This window comes from Mirounga leonina, unplaced genomic scaffold (assembly GCF_011800145.1).
Source record: "Mirounga leonina isolate KUSES-001 unplaced genomic scaffold, KU_Mleo_1.0 Mir_101595, whole genome shotgun sequence".
Lineage (NCBI taxonomy): Eukaryota > Metazoa > Chordata > Mammalia > Carnivora > Phocidae > Mirounga > Mirounga leonina.
This window is the reverse complement of record NW_023270158.1, coordinates 10228842-10251579: the sequence shown is the minus strand read 5'-3', so window position 1 is coordinate 10251579 and position 22738 is coordinate 10228842. Positions and strand designations below refer to the sequence as shown.

The window sequence follows — 22738 nt, the reverse complement described above, 5'->3', positions numbered from 1 at the left end:
TTTTTTTTCAAAGATTTACTTATTTATTTATTTGAGAAAGAGAGAGAGAGAGAACAAGCAGAGGGAAGAGGGAGAGGGAGAGGGAGAGGGAGAGGGAGAAGCAGGCTCCCCGTGGAGCAGGGAGCCCAATGCGGGGCTCGTTCCCAGGACCCTGGGATCATGACCTGAGCCAAAGGCAGATGCTAACCAACTGAGCCACCCCAATCAATGGTTTTAATAGTGGCTGTAGACTGGAATCACCTGGGGAATCTTTAAAAAAAAAAAAATACCAATACCGGCCCCGGCAATTTTTTGAAAAAGCCCTCCAGATATTTATGTTGCAGGCAGGGCTAAGGACCAATGGCCCAAGACAATCATGACAATGCCATTCTGAAAACGGTTTTCAGTTGACAGTCTGTCCCCTTCCCAACTAGACCACAAGCTCCTGGAGGCCAGAGCACATGTTTGTGCCTAACTCCAGGCTTCACATGTGACAGGTGCTCAAAAAGCCATTTGTTAGTTGACTGATGGGTCTTATAGTAATCCCAATTACTTTCCTGAAATTCAGTTAACTCCTAAAAAACATTCACTCTCCCCCCTTCATCTTCACTTTTAAACATCTCAATTGTAGGGAAATGCATTGTGGGAGACTATCTGACAATTCCTTCGGGAAGAGGGCAATAATGAGATCAACCAAGTTAATCACAGTGAGGACAGAACTACTCATCACGAGTCCTCCTCACCCTCCCCCCTTCCACCCCACCAGGCTTCACCTTCCTCATCACAACAGACAACTCCACAAGGTAACCATTACTAAGTAAAGTACCTCAGACGCAGCCTGTCAACCTTTCACTGCAACTCAGCAATATGCAGGAACCAATTTCCTCTACTCTTCTTTCACACCATGAACGAAACCTTAGGTCACCCTTGAGTGTACCTCCAATGTGTACTGGCAACAATCAGCTTTCAGATCTACCACCCGCCTCTATTCTCTCCCGCCACCAACTCACAATCATTTCCACACACAACCTGAGGGCTGCTACCAAACTGATTTTCTCTTTGACAGCAGAAACCTGGTGTTGGATCTTTTGCACAAAAATGGTAGAAAATGAAGCAAAACATAAAGACTATACTGCAACTGCTTTTCGCCACCTAATATTTTATCTTACAGATTATTTCCTATCTACACACACAGAGCTGCCTTATTCTTTTTTAATGGCTATACAGTATTCCACTGTGTGAATCGATCATGATATATTTAACCAGTGTTATAGTAATAAACATGTAGGTTGTTTCTGATCTTTGCCTTTAAAACCACACTTCAACAAATAATCCATATACATAAACTGCCAGTAACAAGATTGAACTCCTATAAGAAGACTTATTGGGTTAAAGGTTATATGGGTTCAAATTTCTTACAAATATAGCCAAATAGCTCTCCACAGAGGTTATACCAATTTCTGAGGATAGTTTTATCACCATCTTTCCAGGTAGCTGATGACTATGCTCCATTTCAGGTTCAAGGGCCTCACCACAGCGCGTAAACTCTTCAGTCCATTCTACAGGCGACAATCCACAACCAGGCTGACCCTGACCTCTCACGCTTCTTCACTGAGCACTTCTACATGGTGGGTACCATAGTGCCCTGTCCAGACCAATGCTTACCCAAGTGTTAATGAGCAGGATCACCTGAAAGCCACCCTTGATTCAAATTGCTCACTGGGGAGGGCTCAGCTGTTAGATACCCTGTGGGCTAACAAATTGTTAGTATGTAGCAGAGGGCCTGGTGCACAGGAGCTATTAACGATTATTTGTAAAATGCTGAACGAATAATCCTAAAAAGTGGGCAGTATTACAAACCCCATTTTATAGATGAGTAAAATTAGGCCCTGTGATTTTACCCAAAATAACAGAACTAGTCAAGAGCTTGATCTAGAAGCTGGACCTTATGTCTCATTTTCTTTTCAGAATGTTTCACTGCCTTGTTAAAAAGCCCGTACCACATGACTATTCTGCAAGCCAATAGTCAAAAACTTATACTTCACAGGTATTTTCCCCATTAAGGAAATGCATTTTTAAAAGAAGTCACAGGTATCAAGAAAAGTCTACTGGACACATGGTACAGTGATTACAAGATGTCCGTTCATAAGTTCACTTCAAATTGACAAGCCTAATATTAAAGCTACCCATTCTGACAGAAAATCATTTTATAAGTGCCAACAGCTAGAAAACAGGGCTATAAAGGCTTGCTAAATTCATTAATAAGGCAGTCTGCAGTTATCTGATTTCACAGCAACACCTGCATATTTATCTACTCATTACCAATTGGATGATGGAATTTTTTCAAGCACATTTCAAAAATCTGCCAACTTCAAGTGTAAAAAAATAAACTTTGTGGTTAATTTTTCCCTTAACAAAGTACAGCTGTTGAGAATAATTGTTCAAGATCTTACCCTGTAATGTCAACTGCAGCAGAACAAAGAGTATTTAATTAGCAAATCTATCCAGTAATTCAACACCTATTATATAAAATGCCTTCGTGATTTTATTCAGGATAATTTGCTAAGAGGGTTATTACTGACATTCAGATGGAATTTAAAATTCCTACGCAAGTCGAGTCATAATAGCAGTAATGATCTCCCCAATCAGGAGATTCGGTGTCACACAAGGCTCTCTTGCAATGCAGCAGCCGATTTCCTGACTTCTTAATTCCTGGGCTCAGCTCAGTGAGAGCCCTTCGTGCCGATATTTCAGTCAGCAATACATCTTTAATGGGACTCTATTAAAATAACTAGAACAAAAATGACTCTTTTTTTTTGGTTAAAAAGAATGACAGCACTGCCATCATATCAATCATTGCAGGCTTTGCAGAACAGTGCCGTTAGGGGAAAAGAGGAGGGGGAAACAGGAAAGGAGTGGGGTTGGGGGTAGGGAGAGCAATAATTAAAATAATACGAAAAAGTGTTTTAACCCCAATCTGAGCCTCTGAAGGCTGGTGGAGGGTGGTGGGGACTAAAAGGAAATGTAAAGTGTATTTTAAAAAACTCTTTCCTAAAGAAAATAATGTATTCAGGAATACACCCACAATGAGGTTTACTAAGCAGAGAGAGCATGTTTCTGATGCCGGGTTTAACAGCGGCTGTGACCTAAGACCAACTTCTACTGACGTGTATATTTACAGCTTCTCCTGCCAAGGCCAGGATAAAGCTGGGGTCCTTACTTTTTGTCATGACAGAATACAGGTGTCTGTCAATGCATTTAAAGGTTAGGAAATGGTTTTAAACACTATTATAGACTAAAACTGTGCTTATTAATACTAAATAAAAGTGAGAAAACACCAATTTTCCATGGTTAAAAAAAAAAGTTTCAAGCTCCTTTTCCAAAAGCACAGGTCTATTACAGTGACATCTACTAACAACAAGAAAGCCACTTTGATGATCTATGATGGCAGACGATGCGGATACTAAACACAACAGAAATCCTACAAGTTAAGAAAATGTTGGGTAAGGTCAAATCCTAAACAAATAATGCATCAACAGAATGACAACTGAAATCTCAATGGCTTTAGGATTCTTCTGTTACCAATGACATAAAATTAGAATTAAACTCAAAAGTTTTCTTTAAAAAATACATTAGCATAACAGGGGTAGCAAAATGAATGGTTCTGAAGGATAGGGAAGAGAAAAGTAGAAGAAATATAAATATTATGATATTTGGTAATCCAACCATTATCTAAGCTTTCCTAGTCCCAATTTCGGCAGTTTCCAAGCAGGACTCTGTGTTACTCAGTTCTCCCACCTGGCAAACATTTATTTCATCCTCATTACATTCGACTGCCTTCTTCTTATTTTCCTATCCCCTGTTATTCTTAGGTGTGTGTCTTCTCTATAAGATGTTCAAGGAGCATAGACTATGGATTTAATAAGCACCCTACTTTCGTCCTCTACCATTTAACATTCCTGTCTGGGTTCCTTACTGCCTTTAAACCTGAGTTTTACCTTCTTTAAAACTGGGGAAAAAGTACCACCCAGGTCCCTGAGATACGTGGGAATAAAAAGAACTCTATGCTGAAAATGCAGATAGCAAAGATAAAACATTATACAAATTTGAGTTTAAAGAAAAGTCAGGAGTCTGAAATATGAGTACTGGTTTAAACTGCCAATTAGTAGCTCAGTGATTTGCGAACCATCTGGGTTCCCTCTCTAGGTCTTAGCATCCTCATTTAAAAAATGAAGAGGCTGGGATTCCTCCCCAGATCTAAAAATCTAGAATCCAAGTTTGACATGTAGAAACACCTCTATCCTTCTATCTGGTTGTTTTGTCTTTCAACCACATTCATTTCTTTAGTATTAGGAAAAGGAGGCACTAATACGTCCAACAAAGACCATCAGCATTACAAGAATATGTATCTGTATTCAAGGTTACTGTTCAAGAGCTATGTGGTTGTAAAATAACTAGAAATATGTAGGCTCTCACAAGTTGTCTGCATATAGCTTAATGCACTTAATATAAGTGAGTGGGTATATTTACCATACAGAAAACATTCGACACCCTCTGTTGAGATCTCCCCCTCCCCCAGGAGAATACATACACATCATCTACATATATACATCAGGACTTCTCAACCTCAGCACTATTGACATTTTAGGCCAGAGAATTTTCTGTCATGGGGGGCTGTCCCTGGCCTCTACCCACTAGATGCCAGTAGCATGCATGCACGCACATGGACTCTTCAGCTATGACAGCCAAAATGGTCTCCAGGTATCGCCAAATGTTTCCTGAGGGACAAAACTGCCCCTGGTGGAGAATCAGTGATATACTGAGGACAGCATTTTCTTTCTCCAAGTGCGTATTTCCACTGTCTGTCCCATAAGAATTCCTTCTAAACCCCATCCATCTCCTCCAAACCCTCCCTGGCTCCAAACAGGATAAATGGCCCCTCCAAGAGCCTCAAACTAAAATAAAGGGCTGACTTCCTTTCTAATCCAATGAGCTAACAAGTCTCACATGAGATTCTTCCTGCCGACGTGTTCTCCCTCCTTCAAGTCCTCACCACTCAGTCTACCTGTCTCCAGCATCACTATTTCAAACCATTCTTCACACTTTGCCAGTGTTCTTTCTAAAACATACTCTTTGCAATGAAATTCAAATCCCTTAGCTTATATAGTTGAGGCCTACCATACCTTCGAATGCTTCCCACATGCACCCTTCAATCCAGCTTTCCTGAAATATTTTGATTTCAGTGAACAAGCCATGCTCTTTTCTTGCTTCTGTGCTTTTCACATGCTGTTTCCCCACAGTGGTCCAAAGTGTGGGTTCAGAAGTTAGGCTGTGTGATGGTTAGTTTTACGTGTCAACTGGGTGGGCTAATGATATCCAGTTATTTGATCAGACACCAGTCTAGACGGTGTTGTGAAGGTATTCTTGTTTTTGTTTTGACATGAGACCAGCATTTAAATCAGTAGACTTTGAGTAAAGCAGATTATCCTCATCATAATGTGGGTGGACCTCACCTAATCATTTGAAGGCCTTAAGAGAGAAAGGAATGAAGTCCCCCCCCCAAAGAAACTGCAGACTCATGTGCTATGTGTTTGAGTCTTCAGCCTGTTGACCAGCCCTCCTGAGATTTCAGTCTTGCCAGCCCCTAGAATCCCATGAGCCAATTCCTTAAAATCAATCAATCCATCAATCTCTCTCTTTCCACCTCCCCTCTATACACACACACCCCAAATTGGTTCTGTTTCTCTGGAGAACCCTGACTGATACAGACTACCTAAGTTCAAAGTGTAAAAGCACTGCTTACAAGCTGTGTGACCTCAGGCACACAATATAACCTCTCTGTGCCCCCAACACCTGACTGTAAAATAGAGATGACAACCACACCTTCCTTACAATAGGGCTGTGAACATTAAATGTAATACATGTAAATTCTTTTCTATAGTCCCTGGTACATAAGTGCTCATAAATGTTAGCTAGTATTATTACTTAACGTCTACTTATTTTACAAGGAACTTTACACCATCAGAACAACCTCCCTGGCCTTCCCAGCTAAATGGTATTAACGAATACATTAGTCCAATGTAGCCCTCAAAGTACTGTGTATACCAGAGCACATCACTCTATTACAAAGGTAAGTAAGACACTATAAGCAAATCATAAGCAGAGATCATGTCTTAGCTATTAAACCTGACACAATGCCTGGCACATAGGATTTACTGAATTACTTCAATAAACATATATTTTTTAAGTTCTGATAAAAGGAAGCAAACCCAAGTGGTCCAACATGAGAAGAGCAAAGTCCTAGACTGATAAGTGCACCTCCACAACAAAAGGACCCGAAAGCAGTTGCAGAAAGCGGCTATTAAACCCACACACAGCATGCATTTAAAAGCTAGCTCTTTCCATGCAAGAAGCGAAGAGCGAATCAGTTTTAACCCCACCTTCAGGCACAATGCATGTTAGATAAACAAATATTCACTCAAGAGAAATGAATGTCTACCCCAGTGATAAAGGCCCATTAATTATAAACTTGACTGAAAGTGTAACTCTCCCATACAGCTCATTTCCAGATAAACTGATTTTGTTTTAAATCCATAATTTACAACCTAGACCTTCTGATAGCTCATGTGTAAAGAATATAAAACACGCTGAATAAACAAAGCTTTCTGATAAGGTGTCTCCTCCCTAACAGATACACTGAGTGATATTTATGAGTATCTCTCAATTACTGCCCTAAAACGTGTCAAGGCTCTAATTTTGACTTAAAAACTTAAAATACTACAATCTATGGCTTCTAATATGTTAAATGAGAAGTAAACTTCTCCCTTGTCTTCTAATTCCTTGCCCTGAAGATTTATCTTGTGCATTTTTCTTAAAAATCCACCTTACATTTTGACTTTTAAAAAACTGTTTTCACCTTTAAAGAAATCTTCCTTTCACAACATTCTTATACTCTATTGCTCCTCCACTCCAACCTCCAGCTCAGAAACTCACGTCCCCTGTGTTTCACTTGAACTTCTGGGCATTATTGCCATACTTGGCACAGGACCCTGGAAAGCTTGTAGAGCTGGCTTTAAAGCACCCTTGAGCCAAATCTACTCACCGACACAAGAGTTCAAGTATGTGCCTACACTCTTAAATACTAAATTTCCAAAAAATACCCAAACCCTAAGACACCAAGACTGAAACCAGAGCAGGAGATATTAACCTAAGGTCAAGAAATGTGAACATCCCTGAAACTGTAAGGAAAAATTTGAAAGTGTGCCTATATGCATTTTTCTAGGAAGAAGGTCCACATATTACATCAGATTTGAAAGTGTGATTCATTTAAATATAAGTACCATCGAAGATTCTCCAATTAGCCATAAGAATCAAGCTTTCAGATTTCTCAGAATTCACATAATGTCCACAGGACTAGAAACACCCCCGCCCAAAGGTCTTTGCCTCTTGCTTTGGAGCTGCATATATTTTAGCCCCTACAGTGTTATTTCCCTCACAGAAAAACACGGACGTGTCAGAAGGCTCAGATTTGGTTCCCTGATTGACTCCTTGCATAACTCATCTGGGGGGCTAATTAAGAGACGGCCAAACTATGTCCGCGCTTTAGTGAACATCGGTGCTCAGGCAAGTTTCACACACCCTGATTAAAATTGACTCAAAGTGTCTTACTTCAGTAATCACTTAGACGGAATGAATTTTACATTAGTGGGATCAAGCATGTACCAGGCCTCAGTGGAAATGAAAAGGGCTTATAGTAATAGGATTTATAAATCCACCCATTAGGTTAATGGCTAAATGATTTACATGTAACTTTCTCCCCCACTCCGCCTTCCCTCACCCTTTAACTCAGTAAAAACTATGCTTGGCATTTTCCACTGCAGTGCCATACACAAAGGAAATAGCCTTTCTATTTTGGGACATACTAATTTCTAATAATGGCTTGGGTAGCTACCATTAACTCTTTCAAAGCACAAATAATTGACTAATAAAATTAAGTATTCTATAAGGCCTGAAAGTGCTTAATTGATAATAATTGTCTATTTGAGAAGAAGGCGTCAGGCTGGCTATGCGTGGATAATGAAGTTGGGCAATTGTGAAGCACTGCAATCAAGATAATACTTACAGCTAAAAAGGACATTAGCATTTTCTAGAATCTGCAACATTTTCGTTATAACTGAGGTCATGGGAATATGTGACTAGAAAACTTTGAGCTCTCAGCCCCCACGAAAGGCAGATTTAACAGGTTGTCACTTGTGATGACTAAGTACCTGGCCTGAAGCTCAACCCTGGCGGAGCAGCTAGGCGGTGGTCTGGAGACAACGTGAAGCTGGAGTTACCAAGGGGTTACTGTCACCACTGTGATGGAAGCATTTTTGATTTCTGAAAGCTCCTTTTTAGGACTGGTGTGTGACAAGGTAGCCATGGGACAGTTCATCATTACTCTCTGCTTTAAGGGAGGTCAGAGGAGGGAGAACTTTTTAAACCCAACACCTTGGGGTGGGGGTGGGGGGCAGACAACTCCCTAGCTCAGTATCAAGGATAAATACTACATTTTGTTCTATACTGACTGTACTTTTGATATACTCTCCTAGAGCAAATTGTTATTTTATTTATTTATTTATTTATTTATTTTTTAGAAAATGCTGTCCTTTGCCCTCCCATTTATTAGAAGTTCAGAAAACAAATTCTCGGAACTAGCTATGATTAAAATATGGATGGTTCCTGCTTCAAAGAAAAATCTTACAGAAAGATGGTCTAGTTTTAGGGAAATGGAATTGTGTTCACCTGTCCAGAGACACAGGCGTCACAGACACATGTTCAGGCATGCCTCTAGAACAAATATATTTAAGGATCAATCAGATAATGCTTTCCCATTTATCCATCACTTTTCCTCCCAACCCATCACCTTCTGTTTTTTCTCCGGGAAGAATACAGAGAAATTCTGCAACAGGTATCAAGTTGAGAAAAGTCATTTAGGATAGAGGTGCAGAATATGAAGAAGATAAAATATCAATACAAAGACTATACAGGATTTGGCTCCTTAAGATTTAAAAAAATATAAACCTTTACTTTTGGACTTCATTGCACTGCTGCTGTCTAATCTGGCCAAGGCTCAAGAATTTGATATGAATTGTAGGAAGCACTATAATTTTCCTTTCACTTAGAACCTCAAAAAGGAACTGATTCATTTACTCACCAAATATTTACTGAGTACTTCTCATGTGCGAGGTGAAACGGAACACAAAAGTAAATGATTGAGACACAATGTCTTCCCTCTATAGTGTATAACATCTAGTGCAGCAGAGAACCAAATATGCAATGGGAAAAACATATACATATATCCAGACACACACACAGAATGGGGGCCCCTGTGGTGGGAGTTAGAGAAAAGTTGATAGAAGCAGAATGTATATAAGGGGAAGGTGAGTTATAGGGAATAACAGACAAAGGAGGATGGAAGAATGCTGATGGGGATCCAAAGGACAAAGATAAACTCTCGATGGTGATTAAACAACATTAAATTTTTAAAAAATTATAGATTTTTTTTTTTTTTTTTGCAACAAGAAAAAAATAAAAAGTATGGCTAAGGCTAGAATGCTCAGGGCAGTAGGGAGAAGGCAGGAGAGAGGCCCAACTGTGAAAGGTCTTGTAAGCCACATTAACAACTTTAAACTGGGGAGGGACACCATTGGATTGACAAGTTAAAGAGGTCTCTCTGACTACAAAACATGTGGAGAATACCTAGGAGCTGGGGGGGGGGGGGGGGAGGCAGCGTCCAGGGAGAAGTATTGAAGCTTATGTAGCACAACAGCTATTGCACTGGAGAGTCACAGGCATTTAGGAAGTAGAGTCTATAGGACTCGGCAACTGGCTGGATTTGGGGCACGAGGAAGAAGTAGAGGAGTCAAGTATGATACCAATGTTTCTGGCTTAACAACTGGGTCAACAGTGCTGTCACTCACTGAGACAAGGAATCCAGGAAGGGGAACAGGTTGGGGAGCAGAACCCTAAGGGCGGTTTTGGAAGTGATGAATATGCTATGCCTGTGGACATGTGAATGGAGAAGACAGGGAGGCAGATGGAGGCTAAGATGCTCAACGGAGGGGATGTGAGAAGTTTCAGGTGTAAGAAATCCAATGCTCTACAGAGATGCACAAGTGAATAAATCAAAGCAATGTGAGCATGCAGACAGAATCCATCGAAATGGACGGCAGAGCTCAACCAAGGGGCAGCACGAGAAAAGGGAGACAAGGCAAACCAGCAGCCAAACCACAGTAATGGTGCTCCATGGGACCCCCGATCGCTCATTCCTCCTCCAGCACCTTCCTTTCCCTTTCAGCTATCAGATCGCCATTCTTTCTGTCACAATTAGCAGGTGTCACACACACCAGTGGCCACTGGCAAATCTGATGCAGGCTGCCACAGACAGCCAGGCACCACACACTGACCTTTAATGACACCGATCCCAACAGGTGGCTAGTGCCTAATACAAATAAGTGTATTAACCCTCCAAACAAGGTCAAAGAAGGGGGAGCACCTTATCCTTTTATGAGCAACCACAACAGCCAAAGGCAGTGGCCCCCCTCCTAGAGGCGGTGATAGGCTCAACAGGAAGACTGAACATCAATCAATTCACTCCATGAGAGCCTCCTATAGCTCCTGCATAGCCATCCTTTTCCTGCCCCTCTCCTGCATCTGGGAGGGGGCAGGCAGTTCGTTCTTTCTTAAGGCAAGTTTGGTGCCATTTGTGAAGCAGTTCTGATTCATACTTGCCCAAATGAAAAAAAAGGACCTATGGAGGAGGGGTTCCTCTCAGTTTCCGAATAACATTCTTCACACCCTTTGAGAGAAACTAAGTCATAAGTGATTAAATTAATTGCCTTTGTTGCTAATTTTGTTATGATAACATCAAATGTCTCACAGTTCTCACAGACCTTTGACCTCAGAGCAAGCTACTGTTTTGACAGAACAGACAGCTGTAGCTCAGGGGGTGGGAGGAGGCCTGCACAACCTCCTGAAAGAAAACCGCCTAGATCGGGGCCCAGAAATCCCTCTGGGCGGTCATCAGCCGGGAGTCCTGTGCCGTGCAGCAGGACCCCATGTGCCGATCCACAGCCTTTCTCCCCGACTTGTCCCTACCGAAAAACATCTTTCTTTCTCCTGAAGACAAGCTCCTCTGCTCCCACCCTCTTAAACCTTGTGACTGCGAATGGCACGGCTAAGGCCAGCCACACACCATTGGCATGCCGGTACCCAGATAAAGAATCCAAGCCGTAGATCAGATTCCTGTCAGCTGCAAAAGAGCTGGCACTTCAGCTGCTCCTCATTCTTTATTTTTAAAAGGCAAGATGGGCTCAAGGGCATGGCGGCCTGTCACACAAGAAGAGGCTAAAGATTAAAACAGATAAAACCAAAACCCCTGAGGGGTGCACAGACTCACAGGAGACTGCGAACTGAATAAGGGCTTTAGAAAAGTGCCTACGGCACTTTACACACCAGTTAGGACTGTGTGTAAACACGCTGTGTTTCTCTCAGTGACAGAGGGGGGGAAATTGGTGATGGGATTAAAGAAAACAATCCCACTATAGGTCAGTTCTTAAGTCAATGGGACTAACAAATTAATTCCCCAGCTACTAATCTGGAAAATACGTATTTTCAGAACTTGGAGCCCAGAGCATTAAAATATTGGGATGGGCTATCAATGACAAAGTTAACTACTTGATCAGTCCCCAGAGCCAAAAGAGCATGACTCAACGGAACACAAAAATATAAACTGAAATATAAATCAACGAGACTTAAAGAGTGAGAGAGAACTTACCTAATGCAGAATACAGAATGTGTTCTTTTTTCCCTACACCACCACCATTACCACCAGATCATTCTTGACTAATTCTTAGAAGCTGAAGACCAACTTGGATTTTGATGTATAAACTGCTTTTGACGATATTTCATTTTAAACAGATAAACACTTTTAAAAAAAATGCAAGCCAAAGACACCCTTTTGAGAAACCAAGAAAACAGATGTGGAAGCCGTTTGTTTAGATGAAGAGGAATTTTCGCTTTTATAGGAATACAATGATTCATGAAGAGGAAAAAAGTCTGTCATCAAGTTTACTTCAATAGATACTCTTGGGTTTGAGGCAGCTTTCTAAATATGGCCACTGCTTTTCTTCACATCTTGTCTCTCCTGAAATATCTCAAACTACCACTAACAAACATTACTTTTATTGTCTTTGTTCTTTTAAATTTTCTGCTTAGTTAATATATTGTGCAGGAGAAAAAAAACCTACAACTCTGGTACTACAGCATTACATACTTGCTTTTATTGCTTAGGTAGCGGGACAAAATACCTTCTGCTTTAGTGACATCAAAAACAAGCTAGCTTGAGATTATGAAAACATTAGGAATACAAGAAACCATGACTGGAAATTTGGAAATAAGAGCTCTCCTTAACTCCAAAGGAGATGGAATAAAAAATATAGTCAAGTTTTTGCAAGAACTTCTAGCCAAGAGGACAATCTCCTTTGCTGGTGTGTCTGTTTAATGGAGATGCCAAGACAAACTAAAACAGGGAAAGAAGAAAAAGCGGTGGCAGGGGCGGAGAGCACTGGGTTCAACCTGGGCAGATGCTGAAGAAATTTCTCTCCTATCTTGTGCCCTACACCCACCTGCTTCCACCCTCTGTTCCCCACCCATTGGCTGCTGGGCCCACAGAGGCGAAGCGGGTCTGTGTACGGTCCATGCTCCGGGTGAAGAGGCACACAAGGTCTGTAGCAATGGGAGCTTTACGTTCCATGCTCCTCTGCCTCCTCAACAAAAGAGTAAGGCAAAACCAGACAATATCCCTCATTTTTTTGGTTTGATAAACAAACAAACAGGGGCGCCTGGGTGGCTCAGTCGTTAAGCGTCTGCCTTCGGCTCAGGTCATGATCCCAGGGTCCTGGGCTCGAGCCCCGCATTGGGCTCCCTGCTCCGCGGAGAGCCTGCTTCTCCTCCCATTCCCCCTGCTCGTGTTCCCTCTGTGTCTCTCTCTGCCAAATAAATAAAATCTTTCAAACAAACAGACAAAACCCTCACAATTCCCTACCCCTTAAGATTCTGCTGTGATACCAAGTATCAGAAAAAAAGAATCTCTTTTCTGCAATATCCCCATCTGCCAATATTCTGCCATGTTACCTCCTGTAGGTTATGTTAAAAAATAGATGTTTTAACCTATCTCAAATCTAATATCATCATTTTTTTTAAAGATTTTATTTATTTTTTTGAGAGAGAGAATGAGATAGAGAGAGCATGAGAGGGGGGAGGGTCAGAGGGAGAAGCAGACTCCCTGCTGAGCAGGGAGCCTGATGCGGGACTCGATCCCGGGACTCCAGGATCATGACCTGAGCCGAAGGCAGTCGCTTAACCAACTGAGCAACCCAGGCACCCTAACAACATCATTTTGAAGATGCATTTTCAAACTACCACATACTCCTGCTATGAGCTACGGCTCAGTCTATGAACCCCCTTAATGGACTATAAAATTCTATATTCATGTATATATGCACATTTATCTGGGTAAAGATTCTCAAGGGGGTCATGTCCCCAAAAAGATGAGCCTCCCCCACAAAACTTGTAGTGATTTCATAGTTACATCCAATCAGTCCTCAAACAGTCTATGGAGTTACCTGGTATACTTGATACCGGTGGCCACTCTTGATTTGTCTAAGAGACTGCAAAAGAGGAGCGACCTGTTTTGCTGGCTCCAATGCCACTTATAAACCCTTTGCTTATCATCCTAAAAAATGAGTGCCAACCATCTGTCACAGGTGAGGGGAAGAAAAAAACAGATGAGCCTTAACAAATCTGTGACCACTATTATTATCATCAGAGACAATGTGTAGTTTCCATCAGATGGGTTTAAAGGTTGGTGAGTTTGCTGGCTGGCTGAAAGGAATCTTACCCATCATGGTAATGTTCTTTTTTTTCCCATCAATAATAACTTTCACAGTTCATTTATTCAACACATATGGAGCTTCTACTACATGGTAAGTATTCTTACAGGTGCTGGAATGACAGCTGCGAGCGAGGAGCAGAAGCACCAGTCCAGAGGAGAGATACTACGGGCAAGGGATAAGGTGGTAGCAGCAGAGCAGGATGGGAAGTAGAATCAGGACACACTAAGGGCTGAGATGTTGGAAGTAAGGAAAAGAGAGAAAAATCAAAGATAAATCTTTGACTTTTGGCTTGAGTATGCATAGATGGTGGTGCCTCCGTTAAATTCATGATGAGACAGCAAAAGCATGTTTGTGAAATTAGTAGCAATAAAGCTGTTTAAAAAAAAAATCGGTAAGACTGGCGGGGTGCAGAGGTGGTTCACTTGGTTAAGTATCTGACTCTTGATCTTGGCTCAGGTCGTGATCTCACGGTCGTAAGTTCAAGCCCCATGTCGGGCTCCACACTAGGCATGCAGCCTACTTAAAAAAAAAAAAATCTACAAGACTGGCTATAAAGTTGGATTGCAGACATTGTTGTACCCGTGCTGATGAGTCTTACTGGTGGACATTTCAAGATGTCACTGCCCTTAAGGAACTTAAAAGACAAATGTTATACACAACTGATGAATCATTGACCACTACACCAAAACTAATGATGTACTAGATGTTGGCTAATTGAATTTAAATTAAAAAAAAGACAAATGTGATCACTTCCAACTAAGCAGTTTCACTGTCTGAAAACGAAAGGAATAGGACTTAAGAGCTGTCATGCGGAAATGTAAGAACAGGGCGATTGAGCCAATCACACCAAGTCCCACACCAATGGAGTGATCTATTAAAACCTTCCCTTTGGAGGCAACGCCTCAGTCTTGAGCTGAGTCCAGAAAGAGACGTAGCTCTAGGTCCATGCAGGAAATAGTGTCTCTGATATTAAAAGGGAGGGAGGGCAGTGCTGATAAAAGAGGAATGGGACGTATAGTTTCTGACAGCATCCTTTAAACATCCTTGTCCCTATGTGCTGCAACTTAAAAAAAGGAAACCGTGAGGTCCAAGGGTCCAGGTCAGGGACAGACACAAAGTCCAGAAACCTGGGCTCTCGTGAGGTTTAGTGGCACAGCCAAGATGCCCTTTAAGGTCTAGCTCTCTCATTTCTTTGTAATCCACAGTATCTTTCCCCTCATGTAAGAATCTCACCTCTTCCCTGCCCAGCACCTCTCATCTTTCCCTTCCCACTAGTGCCTTTCTTTCTGTTACTAACAGTTTCTCTTCAAGTCAGCGTACTCATTCACTTGACAAATATGCACAGTCTGTACTGCTTAAAACATGGTGCTTAACTCTTATAAGACAAAATGTAGTTCATGCCCTTGAAGACCCTGTGACACACACCCCAACTGTCCACAACAGTCTCTCTTCTTCTTTATCTTTTAAGGGCTTGCCCCGCTCACCTCATGTTCAATGTGTAAAACCTATGCTGTCTTGTAGCTTCATTCTCAGACTCAATTCCAATCATTCTTTTCAAAGGTTAGTAGTCTCTCCTCGCCCAAAGTAATGGCCATTCCTTAGGTTAGATATTTCATCAATCACCTGGGTACCTACCCTGACAGAATGAAAAGGCACTTCACTGTCTCCGCTTCACCATCACTACCCTCCACCAGATCCTAATGACAAAGCCCAATATGAATATGAGTATGCCCTCTAGACACTGTCACATTTTCCTTGGTGGGCAAAATCGCCCCCAGGTGAGAATCACTAACCTCTATCAATGATTCCCTGTGCACATGCTTGAGAAGTAACTGATGTGTCATAAAGCATACTGATTCCAGACATATGCCTACTGGTCGCCAAGATTATTCAGTGCATAGGATTATGTTATCCAAGATGGATTTTCCATGCTTAGGCAAACTTACAAAGGGCCAGATAGCTTTCCCTTGCCCAACCTGTTGCAGTCTCCACTCTACTCTCTGGTGGGGGAGAAGGCTAACCTAATGAACTATATCCCTTGCCCCCTAATTTCCATATGAGCATGGCTAATGGAGAACATTGCATAGATCAAGAGAGAAATGACAACAGGCTATTGATACCCCTGGCTTTTTCCCTGCGGGGGCACATAGGGACTGGCTAAATCCATCCCCCTGCAATCATAAAGCGCTCTTCACCCAAATCCCTTTTTCAGGGTCAGGTATGTGTTCCTCCTCTCAGTCCTTTTCACCAGAGAGTGTAACACCCCTGCTATAACTAGCCCCGGAGTTCACATAATTCTCTTGTGATTTTGCTGGATCCTGCCCCCATTTTGGTAAATAATCCCTTTTCAAATCCTCCTATTAATCCCAGTGTCATCTCTTTCCTACTGGGGCAGGAAATACATTTTTAAAATTATTTTACATTTTAGAAACAAGCAATTTTAAAATGTTCCCCTTGAAGCCCCATTCTCCTAAAAACACATTCCCAAGAGGCATCGCATCTTGAAGATATAGGCTTTTAAGACTTGAGAAGAAGATATACTGTGAACTTTCTTTAAAGAGCAAGCCTATGGATATATCTCTTTTACTGTGACATACTAACTAAAACGTTCAAATTTCTACCTCCTTTAGCTTTACCTTATTGCAAAGAGAAAGAAAAATAGTGAACACTATCATATATAAAGAACACTACCTCCACCTTATGGTCTTGACAATTGGGCAATTATCGCATAATTATTATAAGTTAACTAACATCATTATTTTTCCGTGGACATATTTTAGGTCTCTAATTACATTGTACATTAACATTGAGGACCAGGACTATATCTTACAATTGTTTTCTTCACACTTATTCATGCCTTGCAGTAGTTCCTTTAAGAAAGAAAATATTCAATAAATATTTGTTGACAGAAATAGTATCAACAGAAACAGAACATGAGGAAGCAGAAAAGCTAGCCCCGAGAGCTATGTTCACTTACTTCAGGATTTTCTTATCTGTCTTGCCTTACCCAGAGATTTTGCCACCAGAAGAAAAATAAAAGCTTCACTGTAAGGTGAATGTAAAATTTTAGGAAAACAGCTGTATACCCATCATGATTATTTTCCACAAGTAGCCAACATGAAATAGAATTTACAACAGAGACAGGAAGAAGAGTAGGTGGAGTTAGAATAGAAGGAAATGAGGAGGCTCAACAAGAATTAATTACTGGTAATTACACATGCTACAGCCTCTCTTCTTTCTCCACCCTCTAGCTAATCAACAGTGGGAACAGATGTGGTCTGTGGTATTGGGGAGGGGGGGTGCTTAACAGCTGTTTAGAGAACATGCCATTAAAAAGCAGCCTTGTCCACAGAAACCCAAGAGTTCCACTGTTTGAAAGAAAAGAGGTAATGAATAATGACCACAGTCTTACTCTGAACTTCAGCCCACTCAGGCCAATAACAAAAAAAAGTTCTCCTGATTTCTGATGAACTATGGCAGTAGCTCTGCTCTTTTCTGTTACAAGAGTGTCTCAATATTTGAATCTGTTTCACATGCCTCATCCAAGTATTCCTGAAACTGGTACAGACATCCAACTACTCCTTATTGAATAGGCAGTCAATAAATCTTGACTATGATGATGACGATTAGAAGGAAAACTCTGCAAGTGCCCACTAAATTAGGGTGAAATAATCCCAAATTTGCTAAACTATCTTCCCGGATGTTCTTCTATGAGATGAGAACTCTATAAACAACATGGAAATCCAAACATTCCAGCTTGCTTCTTCAAAAATTTCAAGAATGTAGCACACTGTCAATGCATACAATCTTTTTAAAAGATAAATACACAAACCAAAGCCCAATAATAAATTTAAAAACAATATAACAACCAAGGTTTTAATAGGAAATGCAGTTCCTCACAGAACAAAAGCTTCAACCTCTTTCTGGTAAGGAGCTGTTTTTGTTTCCTCCAATGTTTGATGACTGCCTGCTGGGCAGCGTAAAGAAGGAGAGTCGATGGCACTCCCACACCATCTGGGACACCCCCAGGGCCCAAGGAATGGAGATTGGGGCACAGATCTGGCTTCAGAAATTATCAGGTGACTGCTAACTATGATCTCAAACTCCTGTGCTGGCACACCCAAGAAACTTTTTGATTTTGGAACCAATCAGGCTCCAAAAGGCTGTAAATATGTCCACTTGTTCACAAATCCAAAGTGGTACTCAGTAAGTGATTGACTATGCCACTGACTGACAAAAAACACACTGAATGCTTTTGCTGAAACTATGCAACTATATGCATAGTGCACACAGTGCACATAGTGCAACTATGTTGAAAGCTTTGAAAGTTCTTGAGTAGCTTAACAATTACAAGTTCTTCTTAGCATAAGTGTTATTTATATACATGGGTGTGAGGTGTATATACACAAAGTGTTTAAGAAGGGACATATTTTATAGGCACTTGCAGGATACTACACTAACCTCTCATATCTAATCTTCTTAAACTGAGTTTGCATATTCTCAAATTTACTTCTGTGTACTTTGGGGCAACTTCAAGAATTTCATTCAGTTTCAGTATATGCAAATTGCACGAACTATGATTCAATCCTGTGGGGGATAATTAGAGAAAGATGGAGCTAGGGCTGGCAAGAGGAAAGGAAGGTAAAAGCTAATGGCAGAACAGGAATAAAGATTTTTAGAATGAAGCCATAGGAAAAATACAAGAAGGTGAACGCAAGCACACCTGGGACTCAAAACTACACAGTGATGACATCTAAGAGTCAGCAGTAAGTGGGGGTAGGGAGCCCCAGGGAGAGGGGCATCCAGAATTTCTGAGTTCGAAAATGAGGAACGCAATGAGCATCTAGGTAGAAAATCAGCCACAGGAGAGGAAAGGAAATGCCTCGAAGCATGCTTGTTCTGCAACCAAGCAGATGTTCTATTAACTAAGGGATGGTAAATGAAAATGAATACACAGTACCCCTGATTACTAAATAAGAGTATAAACTAAAAGGACCATTTGTATTAGACTTAGATTTATGTAACTGCATATAAATACTGTGTTTTCCTTAGAGCTTCCATAGATCCACTCTCACTTCAGAGCCCCTGTGACTATAGCTTCCATGAGGTCTAAAGTTCACAGGCTTAAATTCTAGGTCCAAGAGTTTTCAGGAACCTCTTCCTCCTGGTGAGAAAAGGACTACACCTTCCCTTGCAATTCACCAGGATGAAGTTATTCTTTTTGGTGTGCTCTGCAAACCCACCTTCTGATCCCTAGAAATAATTTTAATCATCTGCAAAAGAGCACATAAGAAAGTTTAAATTAATCCTTCATCCTAAATTATGTTGCTTTTCTGCATCAGCAAAGACACATTACCACGCAAAATAATGAGCTTTTTTTGTGTGTGTGATAGAGAATATATTTGGGAGAGAAATGGGAGTTTCTGGCAAAAAAAATAAAGGCTTCATTACTTAAGCTTTAAATGTAAATTAGGCAGTCAGCAGCATGCAAGTTAGGACAATTTTCCTTACACAAGATAAGATGAATTATATTTTATTCCTTAGTTCTTAACAAGAGTCACTTCCTTAGACATACCTAACCCTTAAACAAAGGCTGTTCTTTGTCACAGCTAGGGAAATGTTTTTATTACTGATGTTCTTTAAATATGAATAAAAATCTCTCTTCTATACTCATGCTCATAACAAGCTGCTACTTAGGCAAAGAACATCTAAAATGAATACAGAAATAAAAGGGGGAATATCTGCTTCTATGTGAACATTACACCTATCACCCCAAGTAGTGGGAAGGCCTTTAAAAAACAACAGCTGTCCTTTGAGGTTCTAATACTGTCTGACTTTGCAAGAAAGGGATAGCTTTCAAAAGTGAAAAAGGCATTAAATACACATCCGATTGTCCAGAATCACACCAACGTAACAACTACCAGTGTTCTGTGGGGATTTGCTCTTTTTTTTAAAAGGTGATCACTTCTTTTATATTTAGACAACTTTCTCCTTCTATTTGGAACTCAGTGTATCCAAATGTCTGTTCTGCAAAGCCCCTGAACAAGACCTATCCAACCCAGTCCTTTGCCATGGCAGAGTGCCGGTCACCTTCAATAAATAGGCCTCTCCATTATATTAAGCACTCAGGAGACCATTCTTACAGAGGCAAGGATCAAAGACGTTTCTCTGAGTGTTTCGTCCCAGTTAATCTGAATACATTACAGGATATTGCATCTTTAAACCTGAAGTTCCCCAAATCACTCATGACAAAAATACAGTCCTAAGATGTTAGTCTGGAATTTTCCTTTAGTTCTGCACAAACTGAATACATAAGTTCAGAAAGAAGAAAAGGTAAATGAGATATGCTCAACATCTTATTAAGTTAGCTCATAACACTTTATATCCTAATATGTGATATCAAATTTTTAGTATCAGCTTTACACTTGAGAGATTCTTCAATTGTCAAATGCCTTTTCAAGCAAAACTCTCTAATATTTAAGATGCTGAGAGTACAATTGACCTAAATTTTAGCATCATGGATCTCAACTATGTGAATCATCTTAAGATTGTTATTCTTCCTTCTTATATGTTAGCTGTGCATTTTCGAAGTAGTGCAGAAACTTTGAATGTTCCTCTACCAATTTTTCTGTTGCACTTCAGCAAAAATCCACACAAGGGAAGAGAAACTGGACATTTTTACTGTTACATGAGTTTCTACTTGGATTTCCATTGCTGTTTACCTGTAAGACTTGAACACTTAGGAAGCACTAAGAAAATTAGAAGTTTAGGTATATATTTTTTAAAGTATACTTAAATAGTATATAAATATTTTACATCATATAGAGAGGCTGGATAAATATATTAAGAAACATAAATCTTACAGATAAAATATAAACAATGGCAGAATTATTTGATAGTCTCTCCCTCCCCCCAAAACAAGGAGAAGTTAGATTTCCTAGAACAGCGTCATCCAATAGGACTTCCTGCAGTGACAGAAATGTTTAGTATCTGCACGGTCTCACATGCTAGCCACTGGCCATATATGACTATCAAGTATTTGAAATGTGGCTAGTGTGACTGAGGAATTCAATTTTTAGTTTTATTTGGTCTTAAATAATTAACTTAAATAGCCTAATGTGGTTAATAGCTGCCACACCCATGGAGGAATTGAAGTGTGGCTAGTGTGACCAAGTAACTGAATTTTAAGTTTATTTCATTTTAATTAATTAAAATGTAGATTTAAAAAGCCACCTGTGGCTAATATCTACCAACCTGGACAGCGCAGATCTAGAACACTGATAGCTACAGAAGCTGTTAATTAACTGGAATGCACTTTAAGAAAGAATGGTGTAGAGACTGAAAAAAGGTAAAAAGTGGCCTTGTATTTTTATTCACCTCAATAAATCAGTAGCAGGCTATAAAGGGCAGTCACCACCCAAGAGTCAGACACTGAATCTTAGTTTTGCTTTTTGTCTCAAATGATCAGCTTGGTGTTAAGAATCCTGAGAGGTATAGTCTAAAATTTCACAGAATGGCTAAGTTAATCTGTAAAAAGCGGCACTTTGACAGCTCAAAGGGGATATTTTCCCGTTTTTCAAGCCAAAAATTTACACGAGGATAGAATGTAAGTTATGGTTAACTAGAAAGCAGAAATGATTACCACACGCATATACATTACATATTCCACATGGGAAATTCAGATTTCCTAAGGCAGGTGAAAAGGCTCTGTGCAACAGGGGGAAACACACACACACACACACACACACACACACACACACACACACACCCCCCTAGTGCTGCTGCCTCTACTGTCATGGCTCTTACCTTCAAGGGGCTTGCGAAATGGTACCTGCCAAGGCAAGGCTGCCCACAGGTTTGGGGGGATGTATGGACAGTCAGGGTTGCTTCATTTCGATTAGTGAAAACATGAGAAGTGATGTAGACAAATGCGGTGATCACTGGGTCTTAACATTGTTTGTTTTTAATTGTAAACTCAGCAGTGCTTTATCCTGATGATGGGCAGCAGGTATACAGACAATAAATGACGGAACAATTTAAGACTCTAATAAGTGAAACTGGCTCACTATTCCAAGGTTTGAATCTCTATTATACGTTAAGTCGTGCCATTCCTCCTTGAAGGCAACTACTTTTCATGTTTCCTGGACCTTTTACATGGAATCCTAGTATATTCCTTAACTTTTAAAAATCAAACATAGAGGGGGCGCCTGGGTGGCTCAGTTGGTTAAGCGACTGCCTTTGGCTCAGGTCATGATCCCAGGGTCCTGGGATCGAGCCCCGCATTGGGCTCCCTGCTTGGCGGGAAGCCTGCTTCTCCCTCTCCCACTACCCCGGCTTGTGTTCCCTCTCTCACTGTCTCTGTCAATTAAATAAATAAAATCTTAAAAAAAACTCAAACATATATGTTTGTGTTCTAGGACTTTCGAGGTTTAAATTTAGATTTTTCCTACATTTTTGAATAAATTCACTTTACCTCCATTAGGACAAACTAGCCTTTCCCATTGAAACAATGTTTTAAATAGAGATTGATCTTAAGAACAGGGGTATGCCATCAGTAAGTTCTATGAAAGAGAGAAGTGAAATCTTCTATAACCTCTTAAACAGAGTAAAACTATATTATTGGCAGTACATGGGGACAACTCTAGGGGAGTCACACATCTCTTCAGGACCATGAATATAAGGCAAAAAAAAAGGGCCACCCTTTGAGGGTAAGACCTACTCACACAGTGGGTATGATAGCACTCTGCTGAGATCAACCAAGAGACTGTTACGTGTGTGCACCTAGACCCAGAATTTGAAAGCCTCTGAAGGTTTCTAAAGGG

General features: G+C 40.6%; 1 protein-coding gene across 3 annotated transcripts in view; it reads right to left on the bottom strand.

Moving 5' to 3' along the window:
- The window catches only part of POLA1 (DNA polymerase alpha 1, catalytic subunit), a 296908-nt gene that overhangs the window by 180279 nt on the left and 93891 nt on the right, over positions 1-22738 (bottom strand). The gene's annotated exons all lie outside the window — the stretch shown is intronic.